At 43.5% G+C, this 13904-nt stretch overlaps 1 protein-coding gene and 1 long non-coding RNA gene across 7 annotated transcripts in view; one reads left to right on the top strand and one right to left on the bottom strand.

Annotated features, from left to right (window-relative positions):
• LOC111858322 (polypeptide N-acetylgalactosaminyltransferase 13-like) overlaps positions 1-1331 on the top strand; it is a 33621-nt gene extending 32290 nt beyond the window's left edge. Inside the window, exons 13-14 of one of the 2 annotated variants that reach the window (XR_011982929.1) lie at positions 983-1049; positions 1219-1331. The gene's annotated coding sequence lies outside the window, so the exon portion shown is untranslated. Of the gene's footprint in view, positions 1-935; positions 1050-1218 lie in introns of both variants that reach the window. The other variant, XR_011982930.1, reaches the window with a different exon arrangement.
• Positions 1332-6910: 5579 nt separating this feature from the next.
• LOC140578862 (uncharacterized) lies at positions 6911-8767 on the bottom strand. Of its 5 annotated transcripts, XR_011983148.1 has the most exons (5): positions 8463-8577; positions 8275-8381; positions 7989-8068; positions 7465-7633; positions 6911-7334 (listed from the first exon to the last, which is right to left on the bottom strand). It is a non-coding gene; the product is annotated as an uncharacterized lncRNA (long non-coding RNA). The 5 variants fall into 5 exon arrangements; XR_011983146.1 differs by having other exon boundaries at positions 7989-8381; XR_011983147.1 differs by having other exon boundaries at positions 7465-8068.
• Positions 8768-13904: the final 5137 nt, after the last annotated feature.

Below are 13904 nucleotides of genomic sequence, written 5' to 3'. Positions count from 1 at the left end.
TCCCACCACATCTGGGGGTAGGTTCTCCGGCACTGATTGCATCCACGTCTGAATCCCTCCGTGACAAACGCTCCGCGATCGCAATACTCTTGACTGATTGCCCCACATTCTCGCACTTAAAAGGTGCCGTTTCAATAATGGCTAAGCGAAACCAATATCTTGCTCTTAATGGACAAACAAACAACTCAGCGGGTCATTCTGGATTCTTGTCGCTGAAGAAGGTGCTTTCCGGGCAAATGTGACAATGATACAAAGGTCGCGTTTGCATGCCTGTAAAAGGTGTGTGCTGTTCTGTATCTTTTTTTTCAGTCAACTTGACTTAATTTGTGGGTCATTTTTTCATGAGCACGTTTTAATAAATAGGACTACACGAACAGGCGCTTATCCGCTTGTCCAGTTAATGGAAGTGTGGTATGAACATGTCCTCTCACCTCTCAGACATGGTCCCTTAAGTCGCTGCAAAATTGCCCTTAACGTGTCAAATCTCTGCCACTTACCAAAGGCCTGATGATGATTTAATATTTTAACTTCTACAAAATATCCACGGTGAATCCTCTGTGAATATATGACCAGTTACGTCCCAGGTAAAATGAACCATTTTGGGTTATAAACTTGATTTTATTTCATAATTCTGATTTATTGATTCAACAATTGCATGCTAAACTTGATCTCTATTGTGCCTGTCAGAACGATTAAAGATATTCCTTTCTGTGCCTTTATGGAAGCTCCAGTTGAACTTTGACCATATAAAAGGGCTGTTTTGTTCAGCTTGATTAACAATTTATCTAGCTCTTCTGGCCTCATTATCTTCGCCTGAGGAGGGAACTGTTCCTTAATTTTGCTACCTTGGAGACCGTTGCTCTGTTATCTGTTGCCGCAGTCCAGGACAGCCTGGGTTTGGGGACAATAATTTAGTATTTTAATTTCTCTCCCAGTCCTAATAATGCTCATCACCTCAGAAGTATGATGAATTCCTTCCCAGCTGTTTCCCGCTCTGTCCGGCCGCCCGCGTCTCACATCGGATCTCTGCTGAGGTGCTCCTGCACAAGGTAAGCATGTGAATTAATTTTAATGGAAATAGACAGGCAATTTAAAGTCCATCTCTTTAGCTGTCAGTTTCAGGCAGAGCTGCAGTGTTGGGGCCTGCGTTCCACACTCGTGTCTTCCTGTGATCAGCGGGGGATGTGATCTCCATAAACATTTGTGTATCTCTTCAAGACGAGCGCAACAGCACAATTACAAGGTCCTGGCAGCCTGCCCGTCACCTGCTGGGCTGGAGGCCTGCATCTTCCGCGCGGGCAGGATGTGGCTCGGACCAGCCAGGTCCGCGCTGTGTGAGCCGTCGGGCCGTGGGTCGATACAGGCCACACGCTTGGATAAGATGAGTCGAAACACGAGTCCATTACGCAGAAGGTGAGTATTAAAAATAACTGCTAATGGGTTTCTTATCTGAGTCTCTTGTATGCAGGTTCCAAGTTAACTTTTCAGAGGGCTTCCATGTCGTCCCACCCAAACGACAGCAAGTCTTACTCCTCGTTATGTCACCCTGCTGAGCGTAAGAAGTCAGCCACAGTTGTTTGTTTGGGTTCTCTAACTTTTATGGTTTTTGCTGGTAGAATGATGTCCACCTGTGCATCCATTCTCCCGCAGTCTGAAAATATGCATTTAGTGTGTGTGTGTGTGTGTGTGTGTGTGTGCGTTATGTATATATTACATTGTAGGGTCCAAATACCCCCACAATGTGATAAAAACCTGTGATTTTGATGTTGTGGGGACCATTTTTTCAAAAAGTTAAAAATACCAAAAGTTTTGTTTGGTTACTTATGGTTAAGCTTAGGGCTGGGTATGGGGCTAAGGTCATCATGTTGGGATTAGAGTTTTCCCCAAAGTAATGAATGGAGAGCCCCCACAAAGATATAATTACAAACCTGTGTGTGTGTGTGTGTGTGTGTGTGTGTGACCTACAAAGGCCAATTTACTTGGGGGCCCTGGGTGTAGGGTAGGCTGGCCGTGGCTATACCATCAGAACAACCAACTGTCACATGCATGGTTCAGTCTTCACACACACACACACACACACACACTCTGCTTTGGATGAAATCAACTGTACTGACCTTGGTCATTATAAGAGAAATGTGCTGGAAGGCAGCGTGATCGCTCATTTTGGGTGTGATCAGGAATTGTGTCTCTTTTTTATCTCTGTTTCCTGGTAGCTGATTGAAGCGTCATTCGTCAGAAGGTCTTTCGGCATCGGGTCAACACAGCTGCCTTTTACCAGTAGCTGTGACAATGACGGTTATGTCAATCTGAAAAATATCCCCCCCCCCCCCCATTCTATTCTACAGTCCTGTTAGACGCTTCACATCTGCCCCTTGGAAGGACCTGGCAAACATCAGCCTCTTTGCAAACAGAGCCAGAGAAGAGCCATTAAATTCAGGTCCTCGCTTTGATTATTACCTGAGTTCGATATTAAATGTGGTACATTGCATTCCGGCGCTATTGCTTTTGCGGTCACTGAAATAACTTGGAGGGAGCAGGCTGTTCTTCATTCTCTTTGTATGGTGCACAGGAAGCCGTGTGGCGTTTAGTGGGTTAGCAAGCTCTGTCCGGAAGGTCATGGGTTCAAATCCCATGGCTGCCAGAATCATTTCTCTGTTGGACCCTTGATCAAGGCTCTTAACCCGACTGTTTCTGTGGTGCTGGATGCTGCCTGGCCCTGCAATCAGACCCCAAGCTTTCCTCACTTGTGTGTTGCTTTGGACAAAAGCTTCTGCTAAATAAATAAATGTGCAATTGCTTTTGCTCTCTTTCTCCTTACACAAGTCTGACTTTAATACTTCTTCATGACTGCTCCTTTGTGGGCTATAATAACTCTAAGACAGTGTTTCCCAATCCGGTCCTCCGGGTCCCCCAGACAGTCCATGTTTTTGCTCCCTCCCAGAAAGTTCACATTCTGGTGGGGAGCAAAAATGTGGACTGTCAGGGAGGGAGCAAAAATGTGGCCTGTCAAGGAGGGAGCAAAAACGTGTACTGTCTGGGAGGGAGCAAAAACGTGGACTGTCTGGGAGGGAGCAAAAACGTGGACTGTCTGGGAGGGAGCAAAAACATGGACTGTCTGGGAGGGAGCAAAAACGTGGACTGTCTGTGAGAGAGCAAAAATGTGGCCTGTCAGGGAGGGAGCAAAAACATGGACTGTCTGGGAGGGAACAAAAACGTGGACTGTCTGGGAGGGAGCAAAAACGTGGACTGTCTGTGAGGGAGCAAAAATGTGACCTGTCAGGGAGGGAGCAAAAACGTGGACTGTCTGTGAGGGAGCAAAAATGTGGCCTGTCAGGGAGGGAGCAAAAACGTGGACTTCTGGGGGTCCCCGAGGACCGGTTTGGGAAAATATAAGAAATAAAAATGCACGGCTCTCTTTGCTTTATGTAAAAAGGCAGGCCTTTACGAAAGCACCAACATATTATATTACATAGTAATTTACCTTACGATAGCCTATGGCAATCAGAGGTCTGTTAGTATTGTGTGTGTGTGTGTGTGTGTGCGTGTATATGCCACACACACACATATATAGATGGATAGATGTTGTTTTGGAAGTTTTAAGGATACTGGTTTCCAGCTTCATTAGAAACACATTTCCGTCACAGACATTGTGAGCTGATAAAGGTGTGCAGTCAAATTGTGAAAATCGACCACATCCATCGGTAGCGAGGTGAGAATGGAGCAAACTCATTAAGTGGCTTGGAATCCCCTGCCTGAACTCTCCAACCCTGAGCGCTGACCCCAGTGGGAGCGATTATTTAGATTAAGCATTTTCAAGTGATTGGCTTAATATTCTGCAGCTAGACTTCGAGTGTCATCTGTACTGATTTGAACTGCACAGTAAATGCATTTCCTGCAAGTCTCCCTGATTAGATTAGTATATTGATTTCAGTCCCCCTATCAGATCTCACCCAGACCATATTTATAAGGCTGAATACACAGATGCATAAAAATAGTTTCATTGCTGCATAATGGGAAAATCTAATGTAGGCATATTTAGTTCTCTGTTGTCGCTTAATTAGGCTTGATTTAAAGTGTTTGCCGGCTTGAGTACTGCGCCAGCGTGTCTGTTCACCATGGCAGTGATTCTATAGTACTGAATTCAGCATCTTAAAACCAGAAAGCAATAGGCTGGACTGGTATATTGAAAAAACAGCTTTATTATTCCCAGTTTAATCTAACCAAGTCTGCTGTCATTTGTTAATATAAACACTGGTAGCAAACCACATGACTTTGTGATCCTGGGCATACCTTCTGAGAGTGCAAGTGAACATTATTTTTCACAAGGAAGTTAACTATATATTTCCTCCAGTGGAAATTTCAGTTGAAAGCAGTGGGTCATATCAGCTGGCATTAAATTGGATTCTGGATGGCTAAACTGTTCTGCATTATTCACCAGTATGTCTACTGGTATAGCTACTGGTGCATCACTAGTATTTCCAAACCAGATCCACAGATATACTGAGGAATAAGCTCAGTAAAGATGGCCAAAAACCAATTTGAAACCAGTTTACTGTAATTCTGCTGGAATGCCCTACTGGAAATACAGCGGTGCTTTTTGAGAGATGGTCTAAATTGTGTATTCATTGTTAAGTATAGTCTGTACAATGAAGCCATTTCTCTGCCGGATGCTGTAGATGTCTCCCAAGATAGCAATCTTGCTCTGGGCTTGCTTTAACAAGCAGAATTCCCTGGAACACATTGCACTGCTAAATGTCCAGGAGAGTCACTTTGAGACTGACGTGGGTGTTAATATGAATTAAGAAGTACTGAGTTAGTTATTTTGCTTTACTGCGATTGATCATAAACGACCACTTCCACAGTCAACCTTTAGAGTAGGGTGATCTTCCTACAGTTGCTAAGCGATGGTAGACCAAGGATTTCTGGTATTCCTGGGGTCACCTGAGACCCCGATTGTGATTGTGTTCCTTCAGCTCCCCGGCGATGCAATTAGATAACCCACAGTGTAGAAATGGGGATAGCATTTAATGGCACAGGTAGCCCACAGCTTGCAAGCGGACGTACGGCGGAGCCCTACTCATTAACGGGGATGAGGGAAAAACGGTTAGTGACCTTTTCTCACCCTTGCCTCGTTATGTAAGCTAAGTCTGTTTTGCCAAGCCATTTTTGGTCCGTTTTCAATTGGCTTTCTGTGTTGCATGAACGCAATTAAGACACTACGGTGGCATTTTCTATAGCGCCTGGAAGGAGACAGGATTGGCTGCATGGATTTCAGCATTTTAAAGCTCATCCTTGGAGGCCCCAGAAGGGGGAGAAGAGACACACACATTATCTGCGAGTATTGACAATGTATCGATCTGGTCACTTTGCGTTTGAAAGCTAATTAAAAAAAGAAAAATACAATGCCTGCAAAATCTAGTAGACATCTTTATCCAAGTACTTTAAGGTACTGAATTACAGGAAACTGTAATGAATCTTCAGGTACTATGGGCCGTACCAGTCCCTACCTCATTCTCCATTTATAACTCAGATGCAAATGAGGTTCAAAACTCAAATGTAGTTAAAAATTAAACAGACAAAAAAAAACAATGACATATATCAAGGCCTGTAAGATACTCCAAGGAGTTAACAGAAAGCCACCCTGTGTGGGAATGTGTGTGTGTGTGTGTGTACCCTGTGTGTATGTGTGTGTCATCCCAGAAACTGTGTTAAGGAAATACCTATCGTGAATAAGTGTTTCATATTGGTGTCCAAAACATTATGCAGGTTAAAGGAGTAATAAATGCATTATTATAGGAGCAATGGGTTTAGCTTCACATGGGAAGGATGTGCTGCATTGTTTTTAATTTATATACTTGATTACTAGAGAGTATCCAAAAATTTTCTGCTGAAGGGAGGTTTTTAGTGCATGTGCTCGCTTTTCTGTACTGTACACTGGGTCAGTCTTAGGAATAAAGTGTTTCTCTCATGAAACATAGCTGGCAATTTATGCGCGCCAGTGGAGAAAATGATGCTGCTGGACCCTCAAACAGAAATATCTTTCTCCGGAACAGAGGAAAAAAGCAATCTAACGACAAAACAGATGGGGGTGCAGAGGGCTGGTGGATGGAGAGGAACCTGGTTAGAACAAACTAGGAGTGGTAAAATAGAAAATTGATGATACATTCATCATTGTCCACCAGGGCTGCTATGTGCCTGGAAATTTCTTTCTGTTGCAAAGAGGGACTTGGAGACCAAACAGGTCTTCTAACAAAGGCCTCTGCTGTCTGTGATTTTTTACCCGCTAAAGCCGAACAAAACAGCCTATGGGTAAATCTGATTAGGGACGGATTTCTTAAATGAAAAAAATTACCGATACTCTTAAATATACAATTTCATGCATTATGTCCATTTGCACCGAAACGGGATTAGTTTACCAGGGGACTCCATTTCTCTAGCACACTGTCCAAGGATTTTCAATAATCATGCGTCTAGTCTGGAAGGTTAAGGAACATCCAGTCACGGAAAAAATGAAGAGACCATGGCACAATTTCTTGTTTCACTCATTTCTCAGTTTATGGGTGTGTGTCTGTGAGTGAGATATATATATATATATATATATATATATATATATATATACACTGTAAAAAATTTCACTGTAAATTTACAGCATAATACTGGCAGCAGAGTTGCCAGCCATTTTCTGTATTTTTACAGCAAACATACTGTATTTGATATTTACAGTACAATACTGCAATTACAAAATACAGAATGTTACTGTAGAAGTGTAAAATTTACAGTAATACTGTAATATATAATGCAGTACATTGCTGCTATTTTACAGAATTATGCTGTGTTGCATACTGCAAATGTCTTTTTTCAGAAGCAATATTTTTTGCATACCTCAATTGAGAAAATGAAGAAAACTTACTTCTTATTAAACATTTATTTTTTAGAATGCTGTTTAAAATAGTTTACATTTTACCATCTTTAAACTATGTTTAGATATCTTTAACATCATTTTTCTTTCACTAAGCACAATACAGCTATGTTTAGCTATCCTTCAATCTATTTTTCTTTCACTTAGCATGGTATAGTGATTCAGAACTTAAATAAAATGATACAACAAAACAAAGGACAGCACCACTTTTAAGCTTGAACTGGAAAAAGAAAATTGTGTCCTTTATATGCCTTACACAAAATCCCATTCAAAGTCCATCAACTTTCGAAGCAGTGAGGAAACATGAGGATTCACAGCATTGTTCTTTTTTTGGACAACTTTGCCAGTTTTTTTGGATACCACTTTTCCCTGCTTGGCTTTGGATCCCCGTTCTGGGTTGATGTCAATGAAGCGCCTAAAGTTAAAAAAAGACAAAAGTATAATTTAAAATAAAGATAGTTTAAAATAACATTTAAAAACTTAAACAATGCACACACAATGTACTGTATCCTTCTGTAACTTGTGTATGCATTAAATTCTCTCACCTTTGCACAAACTCAAGGGTGCATGCGGCTTCTTCTTGATATTGGAGGTTAAAGTTGTAATATGAAGTAAATAGAGCTGAGAGTCCAGATGCAAAGCTGGCTTGTACTCCCTCACAGACAATCTGACTTTCAATGCCTAGCATCCACTTCTGGTTGCTTAGAGTCTGTCCTGAAAAAGAAAAAAAACAATACATGTCACTTTCAGTGTCATTTACTTGACCATATTATACAACCATTTGAGGATACTTAGCAATTAACATTATGATTATTCTAGAATAGGGTTGCAACAGTACACCCATTTAATGGTTTACCTTTGTATAAATATGCCAGTGAGAAGGCACATATCACCACCTTCAATAGAGGTTGACTTTGAGAAATATCAAAGTCAACTGCATGAAAACAGTGACACATTAAAATGTTATAAATTCACATTGGAAGAAACATTTTAACTGAGATGTCTTTTAATTCCAGTTAAGATGGAACAGACATTTGCCTTGCTCTTTAGCTTAACAACTTTAGCTTACCTAGATTTTAAAGTTTAATGAAATGTTCTAACGTCGCGTCTTCCCTCTGAAAGTAACAGCGCTTGACGACAGATAGAATTCTAGACATGCAAGATAAATTTGTGTGACGACAACACTTGTGTGAAGATAACCACCGATTTATTCGAAGAACATAACTAAAAGGTTCGGACACAACTAAATGTTAGCATAGCAACATTTTTGTTTAGCACGGCTAACAAACGATAACCGTATGCTCGTCAAAATGCCCCAAATAATAAAACTGTTTAAACTGGAAAAGAAAATTTACCGTGTCCAAATGAAGGTAATATTTTCTTGGTCGTACTTTTTGGCGACTGCCCGCCAACTTTTTCCACCACATCAGACTCAAGTGCTTCACGGTTAACCAACGGAGTCCTGTTCCGAAATGGGAAAAAAGAATATAGAAGCACATCGGTCGAAAAGGGAGTATGTTAAACTACGTCGAATTTAATTTACCGTTACATGAGATGTTTAGACGGTCAGCTCCAGCGCGAAGAAATCGGTCGAAAAGGGAGTATGTTAAACTACGTCGAATTTAACTCACCGTTACATTAGACGTTTAAATGGTCAGCTCGAGCGCGAAGAAAAATCAATCCCAGAATGCTTTGAGTATACAGCACATTGCTGTATTTGCAATGGATCGGTTTGAAAACACAAGTGTGCTGTAGATTTACAGCCTGGCTTCTGAGTTCTGTAAAAAGTGCAGTATTTTACTGTATTATGAAAATACAGTAAAATACTGTAGCTAAATTTACAGCAATTGGTTACAGTGTATATATATATTTTCCAAGGGCATAATTTTGGGTTGAGCACTGTGGGGGTGTTGAGGTCTCCATTTATGGGGGTCCAGGGGGTTGAATTGGCTGGTTTACGCAAATGGTTGTACTGGACTTGAATTACGTAGATGAAAAGCCGTCGCATTTTAATGGATAACTTGACCAGGCGGGAAGTCTGACTCATTTTCAGCCCAATAGTTTTATGTCCAGTTCCTGCCCATTTTGTCCCTGTTCTGGGGGAACTGGTAAAAGATGCCACAGTTCCAGTCTAATTACCCCGATAAATTACTGACGGTTCAAGAAGAAAATAAATAACACAGCATCTGGAACTGTTTAAGCAGTCTGACTTTTTCAGCCCCGCCTGGTATCTTTTCACCGTCCATCGTTTGTGAAACTTCCAGTGTTTAGCAATAGCAAGTGATTAGCTGTGGCACCTGCGCAACAGGGCAACGTGCTCCAGCGATTAGAGCCGCGTGTGCTGCGCATTTGCATGTTTTTCTGTGCAGAGCAGCTATGGTCTTTTGTGTGTGTACGTGTGTGTGTGAGCGGGTATACCTATCTTTATGGGGACACAATGTCCCCATAACGTGATAAATATCCATTTTTTTTCCCCTTATGGGGACCGGTTTCCTGGTCCCCATAAGGGAATGAAAAAACTAAAAATGCAAAAACTCTTGTATTTTGTTTGGTTACTTATGGTTATGGTTAGGGCAGGGTAGGGGTTAAGGTTGTCATAGTTAGCGTTAGCATTTTTCCCATTAAAATGAATGAGCGGTCCCCATAAGGATATGTTTACCCTACGTGTGTGTGTGTGTGTGTGTGTGTGTGTGTGAGAGAGAGAGAGAGAGAGAGAAAACTTGCTGGTTAAAATTCTACAGTATTGTTGTAAAATTCTAAACAAAATTATTTTGCTTCCAACCAGCTCAATTTTAAACCTGTCAAATTATTTTGTTTCCGACTGACACAACAGCTAAGTGGCCCACTGGGAAACCCCTGAGTCTCTTGATTGGCCAGTTCGGGGCTGAACTCACCATTACCACCCCCCCACCCCCCACAGCCCTCCACATTGCCCTGGAAACCTGGGAGCTCTGCCATGTGCTCACATAATATACTCTCTTCTACTGGGCGATGTGTCTCACACAACCAGTGCAGAATACTGTTGTGATAATAACACTACTGGCTATAGGAGAGGTCATAGTGGCCAACCCCCCAACATAATGTGAAGCCTTGTGTAATCACACACCACCCCCACAGTTACCCACCCCCCTCAAAAAAGGCAAGATGAGGCCAGTTCCCACTACAGAGTCCCTGATTACTATTGAGTAGTGACATTTTGAACCAAGACTCAAATCAAGGGATACTTCAGCTGTGTTCATAGAGGTAGTACAAAGAAGCCTGAATTATTCTAATCCAATAAACCTGTCTTGATGTTCCTTAGCTAACTAATGATTTTCTCTATGTTGGATCATTGTGTGCATTGTACAGGCACTAGAGGACGAAGAAATGATGACCTACTCGAATCACGTCATTCTTTCTAGCAGAAATTCTGCATTAGTGATCTTGTAGCTCACATGAGCAGTGGTCTCCTGGGCGTGCCGTTTCACATCTGGCTCGAAGGAGAGCTCATTTCAGGTGGGCAGGTAGCAGAGCTCTCGAGGACGAGCACTCGAAGCGTTTACGGGGATCGCAGGTCTCTGACACGGCCCTGCCTTGACGCTAAAGAGCCCGGCGCTTCAACTCAACAGCTCCATTAAGACATCCAACGAAAAAAATTGTTAGCGGCCTTTAGATAATAGGGGTCAGCCGGGCGACACGGGATGATGCCCTTCTGGGTGAGCATCTGGAGAATGAATAAATAATAAAAATATGAATCTGCGCTTTGTTCCCAATGTCAGGCAGCAGAAGCTAACAGCCGGGGCAGCACGTAGTCTTATCACGGGCTGGTCAAACATAACGAGAGCAGATGCAGAGGCTGAGAGATCCCTGTAGCCTGTTAGCGCTAGATAGCGTGCAGCTATTTAGGGCAAGGGCAGAATCACCTCTGCTTGATGATAAAACAGCAAACCCAACATGCTGCCCCCCCCCCCGCCCCCACATCACCACCACAGAAATGATCTACAGAAAGCAGATTATTTAAGGCCTCAAGAGCCTCACCTGTCTAACCAGAGAGCAGATAGTTGGGCTGCATGGCGTGAACTGAAGGTCTGCGCTTCAGGTCCCAGGAGGAGCCGTAATGCTATCCCCCTACAAGCTCCGTATTAGTAGGTTCCGTTAAAATAGCCAATTAGGAAAAGGTATCATTCGCGTCATAAATGTACCAGCTAAGTAGAGAAACAGCCAGTTACCCGGCAGGTTACAATCCTGGTACTGGGCCAAAGATGACTTTAGTGCCAGGAGGCCTTTCCTGTGTGTCAGGCGTTGGACTTGAACTGGTCCGGCCAAAACCTGGTCTTTGCAGCCTCAGGAGCCTCCATATCTCTTTGTTCAGCTCCAGAAGCAGCCATGAGCTCAGCGTTCCTGGCTGGAAGGGGTCTCTCTGCTGTGCCGAGGCCGACGGGGCCTGTCTGTACGCCGCTCTTCACCTCGCTCTCTGCGTCTTGCTGCCTTTCTGTTGGGTTCGGCTCTTGCAGACCCTCAGAGGACCCCGGGTCCTGCCGGAACCTGCCCCGGGTTCAGGCCAGCGGCTTCCTGCCTCTGAGGGGAACTCTCTGGTGACGCCCCGTGGTTACAGGAAGGCTGGGGTGGCCTGTCACTGCATGGCACTGAGTGCCTGTTGGGGCTGCAGAGGCATGTTGTCACATGTTTCTGTGAAACATGCTAATCACGTGGAATGATGGGGGGGGGGGGGGCAGGGCAGACCCCAGATGGCACCTCACTGTATGTGCAATGGGCTATTCCTACTGCCATACCCAACAGGACCCGTCCACCCAGGCCAGGCCAGTAGCATGGGATAGCCTAGGCATGCATCTCCTGGGATCCCCACACCATCCCATCGCTGGATATTCATGCATCATGCACTCAGCTCAGGTTTGCTTCGCCGCTTCACCGCATCTTACGTCGTTTAATCCTCTCACTCTTTCATTCCAGCCTGCTTGTTAAGCTTACACCCCCCCAACTACGGGCTATTTCACCTTTGGCTGCTCTATCCTGATGGGCACCTTTGCTGCAGTAGCATGAGCCTCCCTGGAAGAGGGATGACTTTTATTACCAGCTATAGAATCTTCAGTAAGTTCTAAACCCCCTATGTAGGGGAGTTGCCTGGCAAATGTCTCCTATATAGCTCCGTTAATGGTTGCCAGAGCTGGGTCGAATGGGCAGGTAGATCCACGCAGGAGCAGGAACAAAGAGTACTGGGCTGCTCATTTATATCAGGCGTTAGGCTGCATTCAGGCAGATCTGATGTTGTAGGGCCTTCAGTCCTGGGGTATCAGAGTACAGGGATTAATGACCTGGGGGGTGGCACGGTGGCAGATTGGTTAGCATTGTTGCCTCACACCTCTGGGACCAGGACCCTGGATTGTTTCCTGCCTTGCACCCATAGCTTCCAGGTTAGGCGCTAGACCTCCTATGACCCTGGATAATTACAGACCCAGTTACAGAAAGTGGATGGATGGGTTAATTACTGGTCCCAAACATAATACAATATAGTTGATAGTAGGGTTCATTAAGTTTATGTAGAAGATTATGGAGTAAAAAATGAATGAAAATCCTGTCGCATGAATACAACCGTCCTTATTAGCTTATAAGCTTGCAGCCTGACTGTTTAAGTCACTCAAAAACATGTCTTGAAAGAAAATAAGTGTGGATAGTTAATATGTGACAATTTAGTTAATATAAATAAAAGTGAGCAAATTGCATTCGGTCTACATTTCTCCCTGTGGATTAAGTAGGCCGGTATTTTAAAATTACTTTTGAACATTTCAAGCAGGTCTCCGAGGCCTTGCTTCTGCTCCACTTCCCGTCGTGCACCGCATGGTCCAGGCTGAGGTCGAACCGGGGACAGAGTTGCCTCAGAGTCACTTTCTGTACTGCTGAAATGTCAGTTCCTTTTATTGCATGGTTTTTGGGGAATGTGGTGTTTTTTGGACATTCCCGTGACAGCCTAAGTATTGTGAGGTCGCTCTAGAGACACAGAGAAGACCAGCAGTAGAAGTGATGCTCGATTACGTACAACGTTGCAGCAGCATGCAGGTGCACATATTAAATGGACAAATGTCATGTGATACAATGGTGTGGTATGTGGCATTAGTTCCAGGTCAGGAGGCTTCTTCATTAATTACATTTATAAAAGCTTTGAGGACTGAATGGACCACAACATCATCAGCTCTCCATCAGACACAAATACAGCATCCTCTATAGCAGTGTTTCCGAACCTGGTCCTTGGGGAACCACAGACGGTCCATGTTTTTCCTCCCTCCCAGCTCCCTGCCAGACAGTCCACATTTCTGCTCCCTCCCAGCTCCCTACTGGAGCAAAAATGTGGCCTGTATGCGGGCCCCCAAGGCCCAGATTTGGAAACACTGATCTATAGCGCCTTGACAAAGCAAATTTGGACAAAAGGCTGACCAATATGCTTTTAAAGTCATAGAATAAAGATGTGTTTATTCATAAACGGCCATGCTTTGACTTTCTGCATGACAGCGTATGTTTATTTACGAATGATGTTTACTAGCTAGGTGTGCATGGCCTCCCCTGGGCATTCTGGGATAGGCTCCGTGCCCACCGCGACTGCACACTGCACTTACAGAAGATGGATGGATTTACTAATAAGGGCAGATTAGTGATGATTTTATTGACCAGCCAGAACACTGTAGTCTCCAATCACCTATGGATTTATCTCTAATTGTATATGCCTGCTGTTCCTCATCGCAGGTTGTTAACAAGGCCTGCTGGAGTGTGAGTGCTTCAGTGTTGGTAAGTGGCTCCACACCTTTTTACATCTTAGATGATGCAAATACGCTGCAAACTGAGGTATAATCAGTTTTTTCAGGTCAGTTTCTTTACTTATATAATTTGGGTTTTACCTCAATGATAATATATGAAAGGTTATTATGTTTTATTTTTCTGTCATTATTATTTTTACACCTATTTTATAATAGCCATAAACATTAGTACAGTTAGG

This window comes from Paramormyrops kingsleyae, chromosome 16 (assembly GCF_048594095.1).
Source record: "Paramormyrops kingsleyae isolate MSU_618 chromosome 16, PKINGS_0.4, whole genome shotgun sequence".
NCBI classification, from domain to species: Eukaryota; Metazoa; Chordata; class Actinopteri; order Osteoglossiformes; family Mormyridae; genus Paramormyrops; species Paramormyrops kingsleyae.
Note: the sequence above shows the minus strand (reverse complement) of the source record. Positions and strands in the feature narration are given on the sequence as shown.